Genomic DNA, 25605 nt, shown 5'->3' with positions numbered 1-25605 from the left:
CATTATCAGGCATGCATAGAAGCATGTTGGGGCCATAGAAACCACAGAGTACCATTTTGAGTTGCTGCAATGAAATTTCAGACAAATGGACTAGCCTGTTGCATCATTTTTTTCACTTTTATTCTCAGGGTGTCTTTGAATTCAGCTCTCTGTAGATTGATCATTTTCATTTCCATAAAACTTGGTGGCATCCTTTTGTTCCGAACACATTACCCAGTCCATTTCAGTATAGATATCCAGGATGATATTTTTCCCCATTAAGATATGATGTGTTTTCAAAGTGTTCTTTTAATTTGTTTTGAGCAGTGTATGCTGTTGCTTGTATGTTTCTTTTAATATAAATAGAAGAAAAATTTCCGCGCTAGATGTGACAGAAAACCAAATGATTAAGAACAATAGTGAGCAGCTGGCACAAAATCAACTAACAGTGATTCAAAAAATACAATATAAACCAAAAAGTGCAGCGCTGAAATCAGTATACAATTATATAGCTGAAAAGCTCATATAAAGAAAACAAAAAAGGAGAGGGGATAATGTCCAAATGAATAGTCCCAATATTAAGTGCAGAGATGTGAATCCACGTGCAAAATAACTTTCTTCCAGTGACACCAGGGAAAAGTGTAGGAAGGGGACACCCTTGTGCTCAGGTATAACAAGCAGCTTACCGAAATTCCGTGGCTGCTCAATTTAATGAGACAGCCTCTCCCAGCTAGTAGTAAACCAGTAGGTCAACCGATATCAAGCTCAGGTGCTTCGAAAGACTCCAAAAGCCGAAAGCCGTTTCCGGTGTGTTGTTAAACCGATCACATTAATATGTGGCACACTTGGAACTTCTCATATACTCCATTGAACGTAAAGCCATATGTAGAAAGAAACAGAGGCCCATAGCGTAATCCCGTAAACCAATAGGTAAATTTATTAAAAAAACTACTTACAATTTAAAAGACAAAAACAGGCATGTAGTATGTGCCGGTCATGGATCTAACCGCGGCGTCCCGCAAGTCTCCAGATCAGCATATGGATAAACAGCCGGCTTCATTGGGGGGCGTGTGGACGTTTATGTCTGGGATCGCCAACGTTTCGTCATAAGAAAGACTTCTTCTGGGCGTTAGAACCATGACCGGCACATACTACATGCCTGTTTTTGTCTTTTAAATTGTAAGTAGTTTTTTTAATAAATTTACCTATTGGTTTACGGGATTACGCTATGGGCCTCTGTTTCTTTCTACATATGGCTTTACGTTCAATGGAGTATATGAGAAGTTCCAAGTGTGCCACATATTAATGTGATCGGTTTAACAACACACCGGAAACGGCTTTCGGCTTTTGGAGTCTTTCGAAGCACCTGAGCTTGATATCGGTTGACCTACTGGTTTACTACTAGCTGGGAGAGGCTGTCTCATTAAATTGAGCAGCCACGGAATTTCGGTAAGCTGCTTGTTATACCTGAGCACAAGGGTGTCCCCTTCCTACACTTTTCCCTGGTGTCACTGGAAGAAAGTTATTTTGCACGTGGATTCACATCTCTGCACTTAATATTGGGACTATTCATTTGGACATTATCCCCTCTCCTTTTTTGTTTTCTTTATATGAGCTTTTCAGCTATATAATTGTATACTGATTTCAGCGCTGCACTTTTTGGTTTTTATTGTATGTTTCTTTTAACACATCCAAATTAGCTTGCATCTGGCAACTGCTAGCACTTGACAGACACAAACTGACAAACACTTATCCATCCAGGTTGACAGATACTGAGATACACAGACTGACAGATACAGGCCCATGGACACTGAGAAAACAAGCTACGATGGCTAGATACAGACACAGACAAGGGTGGATAGACACAGAATGACAGACACTGACAGACACACATAGCTGGGTGAATTCTTAACTCTATTTAGTCTTCCATACTTCCTTATAAATAGGGTTGAGCGGACACCTAGATGTCCGTGTTCGACGGGTTCGGCCGAACTTTAAAAAAAAGTCCGGGTCCGTGTCCCGGACTTTTACCGGACTTTTCCCGGACACCGAACCCCATTGAAGTCAATGGGGACCCGAACTTTAAGGCACTAAAATGGCTCTAAAACACCAAAGGAAAGGGCTAGAGTGCTGCAAATGGCAGCAAAACGTAATTAAGAGCATGGCAAGTGCTCTGCAAACAAATGTGGATAGGGAAATAACTTAAAACAACAAAAAAAACCAGAAAAATAAAACAATGTTCTTCTTCATCTCTGAAGGACGAGGCCCATATGGAGTAGGAGGGAGGTTGAGGTGGTGGTGGATGTGGCGGTGACATAGGCATGCGCACAGGGTGTGCCGGGTGTGCCTGGGCACACCCTAATCACCTAGGGCACATAGCATTGCCAGTGAGGAGATGGGAAAGATCTCCCTCGTACCTGCTCTGCTCTATTTCTCTTTGCCTACAGGTACATGGCCCGATACATTACTCTCCCTGCTGGCAAACACATGCATGTGTATTTCAACTTTGGGGTGCACACCTTAATGCAATAGGCGGCGCACACCTATGGGCGGTGTAGGTGGAAGCGGCGGTGGAGGAGGACCAGGGCCGGATTAACAGCATCATGGGCTTGGTGCTGAGGATTTTGAAGGGCCTTAAGGGCCGTGCCTTGCCATGCACCCAGAGGAGGAAGGGTGCAGCCATGCATGCCTAATTCAACATGGGATGCTGTCTCTGAAGCCCATAAACACATCCATGCATCGCCAACTGTCCCTCCTTGTCCGGCCTTCACGCTGTGTGGGGAGGTTCTGAGGGTGCTGCCTGGGGAAGCGAGCATAGAAGCCAGACTTCTGTGTTTACAAGTGACAGAAGAGCGGTAACAGTGAATATGGCCAACCCGGGGCCTATATAAAAGGTAGGGGCCTGGAGCTGCAGCTCCAATAGCCCCTACATTAATCTGGCCCTGAGGAGGAGGACGAGGTAGCCAACACTGCTTCTTTTCAAAAATTTTAAATGAGGGTACACCCCAAAAGAGTGAGAAAGAGCAAAAATGGAACAATGGGTGGGTAAGGTCGGTATCCATTGCTATTCTGCATAAGGTACGGAAAAGTCCCGTGGGATCCATGCCTGGTTCATTTTAATGAACGTGAGCTTGTCCACATTGTCTCTGGACAGGCGGCTGCGCTTGTCTGTTATAACGCCCCCAGCCGTGCTAAATACCCGTTCAGATAATACACTGGCTGCAGGGCACGCCAGCACCTCCAAGGCGTAAAGGGCAAGCTCAGGCCATGTGCCCAATTTGGAGACCCAGAAGTTGAAGGGGGCAGACCCGTCATTCACTACATGTAGGCGTGTGCACACATACTGCTCCACCATGTTGGTAAAATGCTGCCTCCTGCTAAGACGTTCCATCTGAGCTGCTGGTGCTGCTGTTTGTTGTGGCGTGCTGACAAAGCTTTTCCACATTTCGGCCATGCTAACCCTGCCTTCTGAGGTGCTGGCGGTGCCCTGGTTGCGTTGGCGACCTCCTCCTCCTCCTCCTCTGCCTTGTGCTTCCACTGTGGCCCCGCTGTCAGATGGGAATGCCAGCAGCATGGCGTCTACCAGCGTGCGCTTGTACTCGCGCATCTTGCGATCGCGCTCCAGTGAGTGAATTAAGGACGGTACGTTGTCCTTGTAACGGGGATCCAGCAGCGTGGCCACCCAGTAATCAGCACAAGTTAGAATGTGGGCAACTCGGCGGTCGTTGTGGAGACACTGCAGCATGTAATCGCTCATGTGTGCCAGGCTGCCCAGAGGCAACGAAAGGCTGTCCTCTGTGGGAGGTGTATCGTCCGTGTCCTCTGTATCCCCCCAGCCACGCACCAGTGATGGCCATGAGCTGGCCTGGGTGCCACCCTGCTGTGAACATGGTTCCATCTCCTCCTCCAGCTCCTCCTCCTCCTCATCCTCCTCATCCTCCAGAACTGTGCCCCTGCTGGACAATTGCGTCCCTGGCGTTTGCGTGTGCAGGAACCCACCCTCGGAGCCCCTTGCGAATGACTGCCCTGAAAGCCTTGGAAATGTTACCTCTTCATCCTCCTCCTCCTCCTCATCCTGTGCCACATCCTCTTCCATCATCGCCCGAATTGTTTTTTCAAGGAGGCATAGAAGTGGGATAGTTAAGCTGAGAACGGCGTCATTGCCACTGGCCATGTTGGTGGAACTCAAAACACTACAAAACAGTACTCAAAACAGCGCAACAAGGCACACAGGTCTCGCATGGAGGCCCAGTTAAATTAAATAGCGGAATAGAAAATATGATCCAAAAAAAGTGTATGTATATCACACGTACACAACCACACTGGGCCCCAATTACTATTGTTTGTACCCCTAAAAGGCTAGATGAGGAGTAGGGGGAGTATGGAACAGGCAGCACCCTCAAACCTTCAGAAGTATGAGATGAACCCCAACAACTTGGAAAGGTGGATCTCTCTCACACGTACCAACACAGACTATCCCCCAATTTAACTGATCCCCAAAGGTTTTTGATTAAATAGCGGAATAGAAAATATGATCCAAAAAAAGTGTATGTATATCACATGTACACAACCACACTAGGCCCCAATTACTATTGTTTGTACCCCTAAAAGGCTAGATGAGGAGTAGGGGGGGTATGGAACAGGCAGCACCCTCAAACCTTCAGAAGTATGAGATGAACCCCAACAACTTGGAAAGGTGGATCTCTCTCACACGTACCAACACAGACTATCCCCCAATTTAACTGATCCCCAAAGGTTTTTGATTAAATAGCGGAATAGAAAATATGATCCAAAAAAAGTGTATGTATATCACACGTACACAACCACACTAGGCCCCAATTACTATTGTTTGTACCCCTAAAAGGCTAGGAGTAGGGGGAGTATGGAACAGGCAGCACCCTCAAACCTTCAGAAGTATGAGATGAACCCCAACAACTTGGAAAGGTGGATCTCTCTCACACGTACCAACACAGACTATCCCCCAATTTAACTGATCCCCAAAGGTTTTTGATTAAATAGCGGAATAGAAAATATGATCCAAAAAAAGTGTATGTATATCACACGTACACAACCACACTAGGCCCCAATTACTATTGTTTGTACCCCTAAAAGGCTAGATGAGGAGTAGGGGGGGTATGGAACAGGCAGCACCCTCAAATCTTCAGAAGTATGAGATGAACCCCAAAAACTTGGAAAGGTGGATCTCTCTCACACGTACCAACACAGACTATCCCCCAATTTAACTGATCCCCAAAGGTTTTTGATTAAATAGCGGAATAGAAAATATGATCCAAAAAAAGTGTATGTATATCACACGTACACAACCACACTAGGCCCCAATTACTATTGTTTGTACCCCTAAAAGGCTAGGAGTAGGGGGAGTATGGAACAGGCAGCACCCTCAAACCTTCAGAAGTATGAGATGAACCCCAACAACTTGGAAAGGTGGATCTCTCTCACACGTACCAACACAGACTATCCCCCAATTTAACTGATCCCCAAAGGTTTTTGATTAAATAGCGGAATAGAAAATATGATCCAAAAAAAGTGTATGTATATCACACGTACACAACCACACTAGGCCCCAATTACTATTGTTTGTACCCCTAAAAGGCTAGATGAGGAGTAGGGGGGGTATGGAACAGGCAGCACCCTCAAATCTTCAGAAGTATGAGATGAACCCCAAAAACTTGGAAAGGTGGATCTCTCTCACACGTACCAACACAGACTATCCCCCAATTTAACTGATCCCCAAAGGTTTTTGATTAAATAGCGGAATAGAAAATATGATCCAAAAAAAGTGTATGTATATCACACGTACACAACCACACTAGGCCCCAATTACTATTGTTTGTACCCCTAAAAGGCTAGGAGTAGGGGGAGTATGGAACAGGCAGCACCCTCAAACCTTCAGAAGTATGAGATGAACCCCAACAACTTGGAAAGGTGGATCTCTCTCACACGTACCAACACAGACTATCCCCCAATTTAACTGATCCCCAAAGGTTTTTGATTAAATAGCGGAATAGAAAATATGATCCAAAAAAAGTGTATGTATATCACACGTACACAACCACACTAGGCCCCAATTACTATTGTTTGTACCCCTAAAAGGCTAGATGAGGAGTAGGGGGGGTATGGAACAGGCAGCACCCTCAAATCTTCAGAAGTATGAGATGAACCCCAAAAACTTGGAAAGGTGGATCTCTCTCACACGTACCAACACAGACTATCCCCCAATTTAACTGATCCCCAAAGGTTTTTGATTAAATAGCGGAATAGAAAATATGATCCAAAAAAAGTGTATGGATATCACACGTACACAACCACACTAGGCCCCAATTACTATTGTTTGTACCCCTAAAAGGCTAGATGAGGAGTAGGGGGGGTATGGAACAGGCAGCACCCTCAAACCTTCAGAAGTATGAGATGAACCCCAACAACTTGGAAAGGTGGATCTCTCTCACACGTACCAACACAGACTATCCCCCAATTTAACTGATCCCCAAAGGTTTTTGATTAAATAGCGGAATAGAAAATATGATCCAAAAAAAGTGTATGTATATCACACGTACACAACCACACTGGGCCCCAATTACTATTGTTTGTACCCCTAAAAGGCTAGATGAGGAGTAGGGGGAGTATGGAACAGGCAGCACCCTCAAACCTTCAGAAGTATGAGATGAACCCCAACAACTTGGAAAGGTGGATCTCTCTCACACGTACCAACACAGACTATCCCCCAATTTAACTGATCCCCAAAGGTTTTTGATTAAATAGCGGAATAGAAAATATGATCCAAAAAAAGTGTATGTATATCACACGTACACAACCACACTAGGCCCCAATTACTATTGTTTGTACCCCTAAAAGGCTAGATGAGGAGTAGGGGGGGTATGGAACAGGCAGCACCCTCAAACCTTCAGAAGTATGAGATGAACCCCAACAACTTGGAAAGGTGGATCTCTCTCACACGTACCAACACAGACTATCCCCCAATTTAACTGATCCCCAAAGGTTTTTGATTAAATAGCGGAATAGAAAATATGATCCAAAAAAAGTGTATGTATATCACACGTACACAACCACACTAGGCCCCAATTACTATTGTTTGTACCCCTAAAAGGCTAGGAGTAGGGGGAGTATGGAACAGGCAGCACCCTCAAACCTTCAGAAGTATGAGATGAACCCCAACAACTTGGAAAGGTGGATCTCTCTCACACGTACCAACACAGACTATCCCCCAATTTAACTGATCCCCAAAGGTTTTTGATTAAATAGCGGAATAGAAAATATGATCCAAAAAAAGTGTATGTATATCACACGTACACAACCACACTAGGCCCCAATTACTATTGTTTGTACCCCTAAAAGGCTAGATGAGGAGTAGGGGGAGTATGGAACAGGCAGCACCCTCAAATCTTCAGAAGTATGAGATTGTGTTCACTGTACCCCACAAAGATTGAGTTCACTGCACCCCACAATGATTGTGTTCACTGCACCCCACAAAGATTGTGTTCACTGCACCTCACAAAGATTGTGTTCACTGTACCCCCCAAAGATTGTGTTCACTGCACCCCACAAAGATTCTGTTCACTGTACCCCACAAAGATTGTGTTCACTGCACCCTAAAAGGATGTTGTTCACTGCACCCCACAAAGATTGTGTTCACTGCACCCTAAAAGGATGTTGTTCACTGCACCCCAAAAAGATTGTGTTCACTGTACCCCCCCAAAGATTGTGTTCACTGCACCCCACAAAGATTGTGTTCACTGCACCCCAAAAAGATTGTGTTCACTGTACCCCCCAAAGATTGTGTTCACTGCACCCCAAAAAGATTGTGTTCACTGTACCCCCCAAAGATTGTGTTCACTGCACCCCACAAAGATTCTGTTCACTGTACCCCACAAAGATTGTGTTCACTGCACCCCAAAAAGATTGTGTTCACTGTACCCCCCCAAAGATTGTGTTCACTGCACCCCACAAAGATTCTGTTCACTGCACCCCACAAAGGATTTTGTTCACTGCACCCCAAAAAGATTGTGTTCACTGCACCCCAAAAAGGATTTTGATCACTGCACCCCAAAAAGGATGTTGTTCACTGCACCCCAAAAATGATTTTGTTCACTCCACCCCAAAAAGATTGTGTTCACTGCACCCCACAAAGATTGTGTTCACTGCACCCCAAAAAGATTGTGTTCACTGTACCCCCCAAAGATTGTGTTCACTGCACCCCACAAAGATTCTGTTCACTGTACCCCACAAAGATTGTGTTCACTGCACCCCAAAAATATTGTGTTCACTGCACCCCAAAAAGGATGTTGTTCACTGCACCCCAAAAAGGATGTTGTTCACTCCACCCCAAAAAGATTGTGTTCACTGCACCCCACAAAGATTGTGTTCACTGCACCCCAAAAAGATTGTGTTCACTGCACCCCAAAAATGATTTTGTTCACTGCACCCCAAAAAGGATTTTGTTCACTGCACCCCAAAAAGGATGTTGTTCACTCCACCCCAAAAAGATTGTGTTCACTGCACCCCAAAAAGATTGTGTTCACTGCACCCCACAAAGGATTTTGTTCACTGCACCCCAAAAAGATTGTGTTCACTGCACCCCAAAAAGGATGTTGTTCACTGCACCCCAAAAAGGATTTTGTTCACTGCACCCCAAAAAGATTGTGTTCACTGCACCCCACAAAGGATTTTGTTCACTGCACCCCACAAAGATTGTGTTCACTGCACACCAAAAAGGATTGTGTTCACTGCACCCCAAAAAGATTTTGTTCACTGCACCCCAAAAAGATTGTGTTCACTGCAGCCCAAAAAGATTGTGTTCACTGCAGCCCAAAAAGATTGTGTTCACTGCAGCCCAAAAAGATTGTGTTCACTGCAGCCCAAAAAGATTGTGTTCACTGCAGCTCACACACAGAAAAATGGATGTGGATCACTGACACCTGCCTATCTCCAATCCCACACCACACAGCAATATCGATTGTAGTTTGTAGAACACAGTTTCCCTAAAATTCAGCAGACTCTGTCCCTAACAGGATTGAGAAGAGATCGTAGATCAGGATTGAGTGCAGATTCACCCCACCCCCCACACAGCAATATCGATTGTAGTTTGTAGAAGACACTGACCCTATAATTCAGCAGACTCTATCCCTAAAATGCCTACAACTCGCCCTGCCTAAACACTCCGACCTGTCCCTCAATTCTATCCGGACACAAATGGTTTTTTCCTGCCTATCTTTCCCTAATCAGCAGCCAGCACATTGATGTGTGCTCTGTCCCTTAGCTAAGCAGCAGAATGACGCTGCTGCGGCGGCTGCCTCGAACTTATAAAGACTTGGTCACATGCTTCAGACGGCCAATCACAGCTACTAAGACATTTGCAGGCATGGCTGGGATGGCTTAAGGCACACCAGTTAAACGATTGTTGATTGGCTGTTGAAAGCCCGCCATGAAAAGAGCGCCAAAGCATGCAAAACCCGGAAATAAAACGACCGAACACGGATTTTTACCCGAACATACAGTAAAGTGTCCGTGTCCGTGTTCGGGTAAAAAAAATCCAATTATTCGGTACGAACACGAATAATACAGTCCGTGTTCGCTCAACACTACTTATAAAGCTTCAGCTTCTTCTGGACAAATGATAAGTCTGAAAATGATTGAGATTTACATGAGCAGTGAACCGAGTTTACTGTGATAGAGGCCAGGGCCTCATTGAACAGTTTGACAGTCAGATTAAACTCACATTCTAAGCAGTTTTTAACATTAGAATATGCTGTCTATACAAGTGTAATTTAAAGCAGAATTATATTTTAAACTAATTTATAATGCACTCTGAAATTGCAAGTTAAAAACTGTGCATGTAAACATACTGCCAAATCTTTGTTTTGCATTATCCGTTAACTCCATTCCTTATTATCCATATGACATCTTGCTTGGTTGAACTGATGAGGAGGGTGCAACTATTTGAGGGTTTTGTAAATGTTTTATATGATTTGATATGATATGCTGACTCTGAAAACTGCTATGCTAACAGTTTGAATCCATACCAGGCGATTTCTTGCATCCCGCTCCTACATGTAAAAATCTTAATTTTTTTAGTATAAATTAAAATTACTTGGAACCCCCAAACGTTACATATTTTTTTTAGCAGAGACACTAGGAAAAAAATGGCGGTCATTGCAATTTTTTATGTGACAGGGTATTTGCGCAGAAATTTTCTCAAACACATTTTTTTGGGAAAGAAAAACAGTTTTGTGAATTTAAAAAAACCAAAACACTAAAGTTAGCCCAATTTTTTGTATAATGTGAAAGATGATGTTACGCCGAATAAATAGATACCTAACATGTCATGCTTTAAAATTGTGCACACTCGTGGAAGGACGCCAAACTTCGGTACTTAAAAATCTCTATAAGCAATGCTTTAAACATTTTCACAGGTTATCAGTTTAGAGTTACAGTGGAGATATTGAGCTATAATTGTTGCTCTCGCACTAACGTTTGCGGCGATACCTCATGGGTTGATGGATTAAACATCGTTTACATATGTGGCCGCAATGTACGCATACGTTTGCTTTAGCACGCGGGGACGAGGGGAACTTTACATTTTTTTATTGTTTATTTTATTTTTATTTTTTATTTTTACACTTTATTTTTATTTTTTTTTTTATCACTTTTATTCCTATTACAGGGAATGTAAACATCCCTTGTAATATGAATAGTGAATGACAGGTCCTCTTTATGGGGAAATCTGGGATCAATAAGACCTCAGATCTCTCCTACAGGCTAGAAAGCCTGAAATATAAAAAAAAAAAAAAAAAAAACGATCTCAGCTGAATGCCGAGATCAGTGCAGTTCAGTATTGAAACTGCCATCAAGTCGCGCCCGGGCTTCCGAGAGTAATAGAGACTGCCGGGGACCATCTGGTCTTCGTAGTCTCTATAGTACACTTCCGCCCACGGCCGATTCCTTCCCTGGCTCGCCGATCACACGGGTGAGCCGGTGGAAGCACCGGAGTGCGGCGTGAGGGGGGATGTCCCCTCCTGCCACCTGTAAGAATGATCAAGCGGCTGGAAAGCCACTATGATTGTTCTTATGGTGAAGGGAATCGCCGGCGGAAAAAAATGATATCTGAATGATGCCTGCAGTTGCAGGCTTCATTCAGATATCCCCATTTAAAGCCCAGGACCTCATATGACATCCACCTAAGGGGAAGTGGTTAAAGGGATACTAGCACACTAGCATTTGGGAGCGCGGCACCACTTTTGAATATCATTTTGCACATTGATACAAGTTTGGAGAGTGTGAATAGGTGTGCGTGGTTCGCTTTGTACGTTTTGTAGTCTTATAGCACTTAATATCACAACATAGCAGCGCGCAAGTACACCCATTTTTAAATTTTCAGTTGTACGCTGCTTGATGGGGTTTAAGCTGTCTCTTGCCTGAACTTCACATGTGCATGGGCTTACAACCCTGGATGCAGGCAATCTTTGTCTAGCATTGTGTGCATGTATGAGCTTATGCAATCACCACTGTAAACGCTCATGTTGCAGCTTACAGCCATTGCAATGGGAAGCTGTACGCTTCACCTGTGGCTCCCTACACCAGCTATTTATGCTTTTCACACACTCTACTCTGTATGCCCACTTGCAGCCAAGCTTTTTCCTGGGGGCAGGACTTGTAGAGCTGCACTCTTCTGTGCAGTGAAGGTCTCTGTCCCTTATACAAATAAAGGAGCATAATGACATATTAACAGGGAAGTGTGGAAAGCTCAAGACCTCAGGGCTCTGAAACTTGCTAAGCTACAGCAAATATGTCAAAGAGAAGCCCAGGTTTCCCTGCTATGCTTGCAAGTAGCTGGTAAACTTTATGGAACAGCCACAATGTTATATCATGCGAGAGCACCCTTATCACACATTTGAACCCCAATGTACTGTAGAAACAACATTTTCTCATTGACATATAAGTGTCAATAGTGTATGAAAGTGTAACGCTCCGGCGTTTATTTGTGTGGTGTGGATTTGCAGCTGCGGAATTTACACTCAGTAGTCATGTAGAGATGTGTTGAACTACCATATCCAACTCTCAAGACTCATCATTGTGCATCAGCCTGTCTCAACAAGCACATACACAAACACAGACACTCATTAAAGATGTTCCTGGAGTGATATGTTTATATGTGAAAGTATAGAGGTGATACTGAGGGGACAGGCGTGGAAAGTGATAGCAATGGTAAGAGGTAACAGATGGTGGTAGTAAGCACTTAGGATAGCAATCATGTACAGGTAACAGGTGGTAGTGAAGAGCAGATGAAGTGTACAGGAGATTCTAGGCTAGTGCAGTGACAAGATGGTAATAGGCTCAAGAGCTTGCAATCTAAGTAGCGGTGCAGATGTTAGATGTAACAGTATAGTTCTTAGAGTAGCAATAGTCTTTAGTAAGCAGAGTAGTAGTGAAAGTAGATTAGGAAGGTATTCCCCTGTGGGGTACTTATCACTGGTAGGTTTGTAAGGAGAGGGTTCCGGCGGTGAGGTAATGATCTTGTAGCGAGATACAAGATGTTGTAGCAAGTCTTCGGTCAATCCAGGTATTAGGGAATAGCTGGAGGATTCGGCAGCGTTAGGTAATGCTGTAGCAAGCGGTTTGCATGAACACATGTGAGTGAATGCCGGCGGTTGAAATAGCCGCTCAGAGCGGCACTCACTGATGAGGTCATGGAATTTAAAGGGACAGGTACTAGATGCGTTCCACCTATCTATATGGTGGAACGTAATGTACAAATAATAGGCTGGAAGGGTACCGCAGGTACCAGGATCTTACAGTACCCCCCCCCCCCTAAGGCCGGCTCCGGAAGGCCTATAACACTGGTCTCTCCGGGTATTTGGAGTGGAACCTTCGTATAAGCCTGGGTGCGTGGACGTCAGAAGCATCCAACCAGGTGTCATCTTGGGGACCATAATTTTTCCATCTTATGAAATATTGGAGCTTTCCTCTGTGGATACGAGAATCCAAAATTTCTTTAATCTCAAATTCTTCTCCACCTTCAACTTGTATTGGAGGTGGAGGCGCGATGGTAGGTCTAATCCCTTGGTTGGGTGTATGTGGCTTCAATAGAGATACATGGAACGTGGGGTGTATTTTAAGATCTGCCGGTAAAGTGAGTCAAACTGCAGATTCCCCAATGAGCTTCTCAATTGGGAAAGGTCCCAGGAATAGAGGTCCAAGCTTTTTACTAGGAATTTTCAACCTCAAGTTCCTCGTAGATAGCCAAACAAGATCCCCAATAGCATATTGAGGTGAAGGTCTTCTGCGGAGTTCATAGTACCTCTTTTGTTGGCTATGAGCATGTGAGATGGTGGTGTTAAGTAAGCCCAAAGAGTCTTTTATTTGGGTGAGATAGTCAGAGGCTACTGGGTTACTTGATGGTAGGATGTGTGGTGGAAGAATTGTGGGATGGAACCCATAGTTCAGGTAGAACGGACTTTGCTTAGTAGTACTGTGGGTTGCATTGTTATAAGCAAATTCTGCCAGAGGGAGGAGGTCCACCCAATCATCCTGTAGGTATGAGGTGTAGCAACGCAAATATTGTTCAATACACTGGTTGACTCTTTCAGTTTGTCCGTTGGTCTGCGGGTGATAGGCGGAAGTAAGTTTTCGCTCAATGCGCAGCATGTGACATAGGGCTTGCCAAAACTTAGAGATGAACTGCGAGCCCCGGTCAGATAAAAGAGTCTTTGGAATTCCATGTAGTTTGAACACATATTTTACTAGCAATTCCGCTGTTTCCTTAGATGAAGGTAGTCTGCGAATGGGAATGAAATGTGCCATTTTTGTCAGATGGTCCACTGACACTAGGATGGTAGTGAATCCCTTGGACGGTGGTAATTCCACTATGAAGTCTAAAGAAACAACTTCCCATGGAACTTTGGGTATTGGTAGATTGCAAAGTAAACCAGAAGGTTTTGTAGTGTCAATTTTGGACCTTGCACAGATGTCACATGAAGAAATGAATTTTTGTACAGACGTCTTCATCCCAGGCCACCAAAATTGCCTAGTGAGCAAATTAAATGTCTTAGTCATACCCATATGTCCTGCCATAGGTACGTCATGGGATAACTCCAAGATTTTGGTATGCATACCGGGAGGTATGTAGAGTTTGTCGTTAAAGTAGCAGAAGCCTTCTGCATCAGTACTTAGTTGAGGTGGTGGTGAATCCAGTCTTAGACTGTGCAGAATCTCTTCCTTTAAGGGACGAACAACACCAATAATACGGTCATGGGGTATTATAGGTAATGAAGGAATTTCGGCACAGTTATCTTCGGTTAACCGTGATAACGCATCTGCCTTCTTGTTTTTGTCTGCAGGTGTATAGGTCACTAAGAAATTGAATCTTAGGAAGAATAGCGACCAACGTACCTGTCGGTGGGAAAGGGTCTTGTTGGTCTGGAGATATTGGAGGTTTTTATGGTCTGTATATATGAGTATTGGCAACCGGGTGCCCTCAAGTAGATGTCGCCAATTCTCCAGTGCCAACTTCATGGCAAGTAACTCTTTTTCACCCACTGGGTAGTTCACCTCTGGGTTACTTAGTGATTTAGAGAAGAAGGCAACTGGATGAAGTGGTGAAGTATTCGTAGGTCGTTGGGAAAGAACTGCTCCTACAGCCATATTTGACGCATCTACCTCCAGGATGTATTGGAGGGATGGGTCTGGATGGCTTAGTATGGGAGCGGTAATGAAGCTTGATTTCAACAAGCTGAATGCTTTATTTGCTTCTTCAGACCATTTAAATGTTTGCTTAACACTTGTTAGTTGTGTGAGTGGTCTCACAATAGACGAGAAGTTCTTGATGAACTTCCTATAGAAGTTTGAGAATCCAAGAAATCGTTGTAAGGCCTTACGAGTTGTTGGTACAGGCCAATCCAGAATACAGGATATCTTGCTCATATCCATCTTGATGCTGTTCTTGGATATGATGTATTCTAAGAATAACACCTCTTCCTTATGGAATAGGCATTTCTTCAGTTTTACGTACAAGTTGTGTGCGAGCAATCTGGACAACACAAGTCTTACATGTCTTTTATGTTCAGACAAGGATTGAGAGTAAATGAGTATATCGTCCAGATATACTACGACACAGACATCGAGTAGATCTCGGAAGATGACGTTTATGAACCGCTGAAATGCTGCGGGAGCATTACACAACCCAAACGGCATCACTAGATATTCGAATAGTCCGTATCTAGTTCTGAATGCCATCTTCCACTCATCCCCACTACGGATGCGGATGAGATTGTAAGCCCCTTTAAGGTCTAACTTTGAGAAGTAAGTGGCTCCACGCACTTGTTCAATCAGTTCCGGGATGAGAGGTAAGGGATAGCGATCCTTTATCGTAATAATATTTAATTGCCTATAGTCAATAATAGGCCGAAGGCTTAAATCCTTATTGCGGACAAAGAAAAGTCCTGCAGCTGTAGAAGAAGTAGAGGGTCTAATGAACCCTTTCGCTAAGTTCTCATCCAAGTATTCCTTGAGATGAGAAAGTTCATCCTGAGAAAGAGGATAAACATGACCGAAAGGTAGCTTACTATTAGGGAGTAGGTCAATAGAACAATCGTAGTCCCTATGGGGAGGCAACACTTGAGCATTTTTCTCAAGGAAGACTTCTGATAAATCCTGATAGCATGGTGGTGGTGTAATTTCCTCTGACACCATGGACAGGATTTTCTTTTGAGATTGGAGGTTACACGTGGTCTCGCAATAGTGAGAAGGGAAGGTTAGGGACCGTGTCTTCCAATCAATAGTTGGTTGATGTATATGTAACCAGGGAAGTCCCAAAATAATGGGAAAATGTGGTGAGGGTAACACATCAAACGTGGTGGTCTCAACATGAGACTCGTTAGCAGTAGCAAGGAGTGCTTGTGTCTGAGTGGTAATTGGACCAGAAGATAACGGAATACCGTTAATCAAACTAACAGAGACAGGTTTGGGTTTTGAAATAATAGGTATTTTATTTAAAGCAACAAAACTAGTGTCAATGTAGTTCCCACAAGATCCTGTGTCGATCATGGCCTTGGTGGTGATCCTAATTTGGTCCCACTGTAGGATCAAACGAATAAAGAGATAGGGATTAGTAAAAGAAGTCGTTAATCCCCCCAGCAAGACCTGTGAACACTCACCCTTTTTCTTGTGGACAAGGGGACAAACGCTTATCAAATGTTCGGCGGAGGCGCAGTACATACAGAGATTTTCTGTTCTTCTCCTGGCCTTTTCAGTAGACGATATTGGTGGGCGGATGGTTCCTACCTCCATAGGAGTAGGATCGAAGGATGACTCCCGAGAAGGGTTGGATAATGGGATTCCCATTTTCTCAGCCTTCCTCTCTCGCAATCGTCTGTCTATTTTGATACTAAGTTGTATCAAGGCATCCAAGGTGCTCGACTTTTATGGCTTCAGATAACCCAAGCCTGAACTGGGTTCGCAGAGATGCATCATTCCACCCTGAATCAAGGGTCCATCTCTTGAACTCTGCTACGAAATCTTCAACAGGTCTCCTTCCTTGTTTTAAAGCCCTCAATTGGCTGTCAGCAGTACTCTGCCTATTAGAGTCTTCATATAGGCTAGAGAGCTCTGCTAAAAACGTAGGATAGGAGTTGAGAAGAGGGTAATTTTTCTCAATAAGAGAGTCTGCCCAAGCCCGTGGATCACCTGACATATATGATATAGTGGTGCAGACTTTTAATTGGTCTGTAGTGTAAGTGCGAGGTTTTAGATTAAAAAGCAATTGACATGCGTTTTTAAATTCACTGAATTTTTTCCGATCACCCGTAAACACTTGTGGAGGGTTTATTTTGGGCTCACGGGGTTGGGCAGCAGTGAGCTGTGAAACACGGGCTATCTGCTGTCTCAAGGTCTGGTTTTCATTTTTCACTTCAGTAAGTGAAAGAATTAATGAATCTACCTTTTGTGATAGTTGTATCACATGTGTAGCTATTTCCGCTGAATCCATTTTTCGGGTTCGTGCAATCTGTAACGCCCCCGCGTTTATTTGTGTGGTGTGGATTTGCAGCTGCGGAAGTGTAATGTTCTGGTACCTTTGGGTACCCTAATTACTCTTTCATAAGTGTATGCGCCCCACCATTCTCTTTTGGTAAGGTGCGCATACACCTTTAAGACTGATGCTGTCATCACTGAGCGCCGGACTGGATGGCTATTTAGATCGCCGGCTCTCACTCACATGTGTTCGTTCAAACTGCTTTGTGCCTTGATGCTAACCTGTCTTGAAGCTCTCGTGCTTGCAAGCATACCTCGCTGTCAGAACCACGCTGCGCTGATCCCTGTATCCCGCTACCGGATCATCCGCTCTTGCCGAACCTCTCCTCTGCTACATTGCTATTAGTGATAAGTACCCCACAGGGGAAACCTCTATAACCTTTATACTAAAGCTTACACTATCTAGCTCTGCATACTAAGGACTATTACTACATCTGCATTATCTAAGATTGCTAGCTCTTGAGCCTACTACCACCTGTTCTTGCACTGGGTTGATCTCTCTTGTATGTCCACCTGCTACTCTGTCATCTGCTACCATACATGATTGCTAAACCTATCTGCATCCCATCTGCTACTATCTTACTTTCAAGAACATTTCCTTTCAAGTGTCTGTCATCTACCATCTCTACCCAACCTGTCTCTTCAGCCTATCATCACTGTGTTACTATATGCATAAGTCACTCTAGGAAACATCTTATTGAGTGTGTGTATTTACTTGCTGAATTGAGATCATCCACACATGATGAGTCATTGAGAGTTGTGATTGGTGTCTCAGCGTTTCTCTACATGACTACTGAAGTGGAATATTTCTGCAGCTGAAAATCCACATCATACGTAAAACGCAGGAGCATTACAGATTGAACGAACCACAAATGGATTCAGCAGAAATAACCACTCAGATGACACAATTAAAACAGCAAGTACCTGCGTTAATACATGCACTTGCTGAATTAAAAGAAGACAATCAGGCTCTGTAGCAGCAGGTAATTAGACTGACACAACTTACCACTGCTCAGTCCCCTGAACCCAAAATAAATCCTCCTTTGGTATTTACAGGCGATCGCAAAAAATTTTGCGAATTTAAAAACGCATGTGAGTTACTTTTCTTGCTAAAACCCCGTACCTACCTTACTGATCACATTAAGGTTTGTACTATTATTTCTTACCTAACAGGCGATCCTCGGGCCTGGGCAGACTCTCTTTTTGAGAAAAGCGACCAGCTTCTCAACTCCTATGCCTTGTTCCTAGCAGAACTCACTAGCCTATATGATGATCCCAATAGGCAGAGTACTGCCGATCTTCAATTAAGATCCTTGAAACAAGGTGGGAGACCTGTAGAAGACTTTGTCGCAGAATTCAAGAGATGGACCCTTGATTCAGAATTGAATGATGCATCTCTGAAATCCCAATTTAGGCTTGGCCTATCAGAGGCCGTTAAAGACGAGCTCGCCCGAGCGGATCTGCCAAAAACCCTGGATGCATTGATACAACTCAGTATCACCATAGATAGAAGACTACGAGAAAGAAAGGCTGAGAAAATGGGAATGCCATTATCCAGTTCTTCTCGGATTTCGGCCGTTGACCCCGTTCCTATGGAGGTAGGAACCATACGCCCACCTCTATCAATTATGGAAAGAGCCAGAAGACGATCTGGTAATCTCTGCTTGTACTGTGCATCCCCGGATCACAAGATAAACGTCTGTCCCCTAGTCTACAAAAAGAAGGGTGAGTGTTCACATGTCCTCCTAGGGGGATTGACAACTTCAATCACTAACCCTTATCTTTCTGTTTGCTTAACATTACAGTGGGACCAGAACAGGATTACTACTAAGGCCATGATTGACACAGGATCTTGTGGAAATTATATTGACATACGTTTTGCTGCTTTAAATAAAGTTCCTATTATTTCTAAACTTAAACCTGTCTTATTAACGGTGTTCCTTTATCCTCTGGTCCGATCACTGATCAGACACAGGCACTCCTAGTCACTACTAATGGGTCTCATATGGAGACCACTACCTTCGATCTAATACCTTCACCCCACTTTCCCATTGTTTTGGGACTTCCCTGGTTGCACACACATCAACCAACCATAGATTGGAAGGAACGGACCCTGACCTTCCTCTCTTGCTATTGCGAGGGCACGTGTAACCTCTTTCGGGAAGATCCTGTCTGTGGTGACAGATGAGATTGCACCACTATGTTATCAGGATCTCTCTGAGGTTTTTCTTGAGAAAAATGCTCAAGCACTACCTCCCCATCGAGACTATGATTGTAGCATTGATCTACTCCCAAATAGCAAATTGCCGTTCGGTCATGTTTATCCTCTTTCACAGGATGAACTTTCCCATCTCAAAGACTATTTGGATGAGAATTTGGAAAAAGGTTTTATTAGACCTTCCACTTCTTCCACAGCAGCAGGACTCTTTTTTGTCCGCAATAAGGACTCAAGTCTCAGACCTATCATCGACTATAGGCAATTGAATGCTATTACAATAAAAGATCGCTATCCTCTACCGCTTATCCCTGAGCTCATTGAGCAGGTGCGTGGAGCTACCCATTTTTCAAAATTGGACCTGAAAGGAGCATACAATCTCATTCGAATTCGTGATGGACACGAGTGGAAGACTGCATTCAGAACCAGATACGGATTGTTCGAATATCTTGTAATGCCATTCGGGCTATGCAATGCCCCTGCAGTTTTTAAACGATTTATAAACGATATTTTCAGAGACTTACTAGATGTCTGTGTTGTGGTATATCTGGACGATATACTTATATATTCACGATCCCTGTCTGAACACATAAGACATGTAAGACTAGTATTATCGAGATTGCTTGCACACAACCTTTATGTGAAACTGAAAAAATGCTTGTTTCATAAGGAAGAGGTACTGTTTCTAGGCTACATCATATCCAAAACAGGAATTGAGATGGACATGAGTAAGATATCCTGCATTCAGGATTGGCCTACACCAACCACACGCAAGGCGCTACAGCGATTCCTTGGATTTTCGAATTTCTACAGGAAGTTCATTAGAAACTTCTCTGCCATTGTGAGACCCCTCACACAGCTCACTAGCATTAAAAAAAGATTCAAATGGTCAGATGAAGCAAATAAAGCTTTTCACCTGTTAAAGACAAGGTTTACTTCTGCTCCCATACTACGCCATCCAGGCCCATCCCTCCAATACATTCTGGAAGTAGATGCGTCAAACATGGCAGTAGGAGCAATACTCTCCCAACGACCAACTCACACTTCACCACTTCATCCAGTCGCCTTTTTTTCTAAATCCCTAAGCAGTCCAGAGATAAATTACCCCGTGGGTGAAAAGGAACTGCTTGCTATAAAATTGGCTCTGGAGAATTGGCGACATCTACTCGAAGGCACCCAATTACCAATACTTATATACACGGACCATAAAAATCTCCAATATCTTCAGACTAACAAAACTCTCTCGCACCGACAGGTACGATGGTCACTATTCTTTCTAAGGTTTAACTTCCTAGTGACCTACACACCTGCAGATAAGAACAAAAAGGCGGATGCACTATCACGACTAACTGAAGAAAACTACTTCGAAATCCCTTCCGTTCCTATAATACCTCACAAACGCATTATTGGAGTTGTCCGTTCCTTGAAGGAAGAGGTTTTGCATGGTATAAGTTTGGATTCACCCCCACCACAACTAAATACTGATGCAGAAGGCTTCCTCTACTACAACGACAAACTTTACATACCACCTACCATACGCACCAAGATCTTGGAATTATCGCATGATGTGCCTATGGCAGGACATATGGGTATGACAAAGACTCTTAATCTGATTACCAGGCAATTCTGGTGGCCTGACATGAAAACATCTATACAAAAATTCGTCTCTTCATGCAATGTCTGTGCCAGGTCCAAAATTGACACTACGAGACCATCCGGTCTACTATGCAGTCTACCAATACCCCAAACTCCATGGGAAGTTGTGTCCTTGGACTTTTGATAGTGGAATTGCCTCCTTCCAAAGGATTTAATACCATCTTAGTGTCAGTGGACCATCTGACAAAAATGGCACATTTCATTGCTATTCTGCTATTCACAGACTTCCTTCGTCCAAACAAACGGCAGAACTCCTGATGAAACATGTCTTTAAGTTACATGGTATCCCAAAAACTCTTCTGTCTGACCGTGGATCACAATTTATTTCCAAGTTCTGGCAAGAACTATGTCACATACTACGGATCGAGCGGAAGCTCACTTCTCCTTACCATCCGCAGACCAACGGACAGACTGAAAGAGTCAACCAATGCATCGAGCAATTTTTACGTTGTTACACTTCTTACCAACAGGATGATTGGGTGGATCTTCTCCCTCTGGCAGAATTTGCCTACAACAACGCCACCCACAGTACGACCAAGCAGAGTCCGTTCTACTTGAACTATGGGTTTCATCCCTCTATTCTTCCACCACGCATCCTTCCTTCAAATAACCCAGTAGCTTCAGACTATCTTACCCAAATAAAGGACTCTCTGGGTTTGCTTAATACTACCATTGCACACGCTCATAGTCAACAAAAGAAGTACTATGATCTTCGCAGAAGACCTTCTCCTCAGTACGCTATCGGGGACCTCGTTTGGCTCTCAACAAAAAATTTAAGACTGAAAATCCCTAGCAAAAAGCTTGGACCTCTGTTCTTGGGACCTTTCCCAATCAAGAAACTTATTGGAAAAGCTGCAGTACAGCTTACATTGCCAATAGACCTCAAAATACATCCCATTTTCCATGTGTCGCTACTGAAGCCCCATGTTCCTGACCAAGGAATAAGGCCTACTATCCCACCTCCTCCTCCTGTACAAGTTGAATGTGGAGAAGAATATGAGATAAAAGAGATTCTGGATTCTCGTATCCACAGAGGAAGACTTCAGTACTTGGTTCGATGGAAGAACTATGGGCCCCAAGACGACACCTGGCTAAACACCTCTGACATACATGCCTCTAGATTAATCCGCAATTTTCATGCGAAGTACCCAGACAAACCAGCTCCAGAGGCCTTCAGGAGCCGGCCTTAAGGGGGGGGGTACTGTAATGTTCTGGTACCTTTGGGTACCCTAATTACTCTTTCATAAGTGTATGCGCCCCACCATTCTCTTTTGGTAAGGTGCGCATACACCTTTAAGACTGATGCTGTCATCACTGAGCGCCGGACTGGATGGCTATTTAGATCGCCGGCTCTCACTCACATGTGTTCGTTCAAACTGCTTTGTGCCTTGATGCTAACCTGTCTTGAAGCTCTCATGCTTGCAAGCATACCTCGCTGTCGGAACCACGCTGCGCTGATCCCTGTATCCCGCTACCGGATCATCCGCTCTTGCCGAACCTCTCCTCTGCTACATTGCTATTAGTGATAAGTACCCCACAGGGGAAACCTCTATAACCTTTATACTAAAGCTTACACTATCTAGCTCTGCATACTAAGGACTATTACTACATCTGCATTATCTAAGATTGCTAGCTCTTGAGCCTACTACCACCTGTTCTTGCACTGGGTTGATCTCTCTTGTATGTCCACCTGCTACTCTGTCATCTGCTACCATACATGATTGCTAAACCTATCTGCATCCCATCTGCTACTATCTTACTTTCAAGAACATTTCCTTTCAAGTGTCTGTCATCTACCATCTCTACCCAACCTGTCTCTTCAGCCTATCATCACTGTGTTACTATATGCATAAGTCACTCTAGGAAACATCTTATTGAGTGTGTGTATTTACTTGCTGAATTGAGATCATCCACACATGATGAGTCATTGAGAGTTGGGATTGGTGTCTCAGCATTTCTCTACATGACTACTAAAGTGGAATATTTCTGCAGCTGAAAATCCACATCATACGTAAAACGCAGGAGCGTTACAGGAAGTTACACTCAGTAGTCATGTAGAGATGTGTTGAACTACCATATCCAACTCTCAAGACTCATCATTGTGCATCAGCCTGTCTCAACAAGCACATACACAAACACAGACACTCATTAAAGATGTTCCTGGAGTGATATGTTTATATGTGAAAGTATATAGGTGATACTGAGGGGACAGGCGTGGATAGTGATAGCAATGGTAAGAGGTAACAGATGGTGATAGTAAGCACTTAGGATAGCAATCATGTACAGGTAACAGGTGGTAGTGAAGAGCAGATGAAGTGTACAGGAGATGCTAGGCTAGTGCAGTGACAAGATGGTAATAGGCTCAAAAGCTTGCAATCTAAGTAGCGGTGCAGATGTTAGATGTAACAGTATAGTTCTTAGAGTAGCAATAGTCTTTAGTAAGCAGAGTAGTAGTGAAAGTAGATTAGGAAGGTATTCCCCTGTGGGGTACTTATCACTGGTAGGTTTGTAAGGAGAGGATTCCGGCGGTGAGGTAATGATCTTGTAGCGAGATACAAGATGTTGTAGCAAGTCTTCGGTCAATCCAGGTATTAGGGAATAGCTGGAGGATTCGGCAGCGTTAGGTAATGCTGTAGCAAGCGGTTTGCACGAACACATGTGAGTGAATGCCGGCGGTTGAAATAGCCGCTCAGAGCGGCACTCACTGATGAGGTCATGGAATTTAAAGGGACAGGTACTAGATGCGTTCCACCTATCTATATGGTGGAACGTAATGTACAAATAATAGGCTGGAAGGGTACCGCAGGTACCAGGATCTTACAGAAAGGTGCATAATATTCTCTTGGTAAGTCAGGATACAAGGTAAATTAAGTCTATTGCTCATTCGGTACTGTCATGGTCAGATGCTTTCTAAATAATTCATAGTACATGTATTTTAGTAAGGCCGTAACTGGGTGGTAATTCTCCCTAAAGGTTAAACTTGGCTTTTGAATTTCAAGCAACATGCCTGTCATTTAGATCACTGAGTAATAGGTTTCATAAGGACAGGTGAGTGGGGCATGGGGCTGGAGTGAAGTGCATCCTGTGTAGTATGCAATTGGGTATACCCTATCATAGTGGGCTAGAATTCATGCTGCATCATGAACAATAAGAACCCGTGAGAATGGGAGGAACAGGAAGACTTTAGAGCAAAAACCCTAATTATGGGAACTAATTAATCACCAAAACAAAAGAAAAATAGCATGGTCACTTAAAATCAATTTATACTGTATATGTCTTTATTAGAGAAGAGAACTGTTGGGACAAGGGATTTATGAAATTTGTGTAGAGGTAGCCAAAGGAAGACAGCCTATTGAATGTGCTGGCTGTCCTGGGGGAAGGAGTTACCTTTCATTGACCATGCCCTTGAGTTTTGCAAGTTGGAAGAGGAGGCCACTGGCGTTTTGCAACTGGGCAGAACACCCAGGTGGTGGTTCTCAGGTGGACACAGGGAGCAACTGCCCTTTCACTTGGTTACAAGGTTATAGCCATAATGTATCCATGTTGAACGTTTTTTAATTTAAAGCCCATATTGTCTTTGGGTTACCATACTGCCTCTGATCAGGATATCTGAAACGGTGCTCTGCAATGCATGTAACGCCAGGCTCTTAGTTACCAAACTGGGTTCTCTGTTTCCAAATTATTGTTCTTTATTTCAACCTTTACAAATCAAATTGTATTTCTCTTTTGACATGTATATAAATAATTGGGCATGATTGTGCCACTCTAGTTGCCTTGGGACACCACACAACTGCACTCAAAGGCAAGGTTTAAACCATTATCTATTTTTCTTTTTTTTTTTGGTGATGTTAACATTTTACATGAAAGCTGAATATTATGGTAAAAGAAATAGGATGTAAACATTGCAAGGTTGAAAATGTCTTATACAATAATTAAGATGAAGTCGTCTAAAGGTACAAACTCCATGAAAATTACTTTCCCTAAAGATTAGGTTTATTGAAATATTTGTAGTACTTGAAATGAATGAAAAGTGCTGGTGGTTGTTATGTTTCTTGAAATCTTAATTTCTCTGACTGAACCCCCCCTCGGCTACCCCTGCAGCTGTGAACGTCTGGTGCCGTGGGGTTTTATAAGTGTGACAGGTTCCTCACTTCTAGCAGATTGTTATGGGATAGAATATAATGTGATTCTTTTTTAGTCTCTGTGTGGGACTTTAAAGTTGAGGTTGGAGAATTAGGGACTCTATAATGATTTTGCTAACGTGGTTCTGTCATATAATATATGGCCAAAAGTTTTTGGATTCCTGACCATTTCAAAACCATAGGCATTGTTATGGAGTTGGGTTCTTCTTCGAGTGTTTCTGTGGAAATTTGTGCCCATTTAGCTAAAGGGATATTTGCAAGGTTTTTATTCATTTTTTTTTTTAATTCTTTTTATTTCAATATGTGCATAAAAACAAACATTCCAAATGTCCTTTCAACAAAGGGACAAAACAATATAAAATAAAAAAATTATACAATATCCAAATAATTATCTGTTTACTTAGTATTCATAATCTCTTTATGCCAAGGTATATCCATTTAGCTTAATTGATCGCCGTTGTCCTGGGTGCTCCAAACCCTTGCTCCATTGCAATCATAGATTTATTTCCTCATCATACTATGCGCATCCCTCTATATCCTCTTGGTTATCTC

This window comes from Pelophylax lessonae (assembly GCF_965119305.1).
Source record: "Pelophylax lessonae genome assembly, chromosome: 1".
NCBI lineage: Eukaryota > Metazoa > Chordata > Amphibia > Anura > Ranidae > Pelophylax > Pelophylax lessonae.
The sequence above is the reverse complement of the archived record's forward strand: the minus strand, read 5'-3'. Positions refer to the sequence as shown.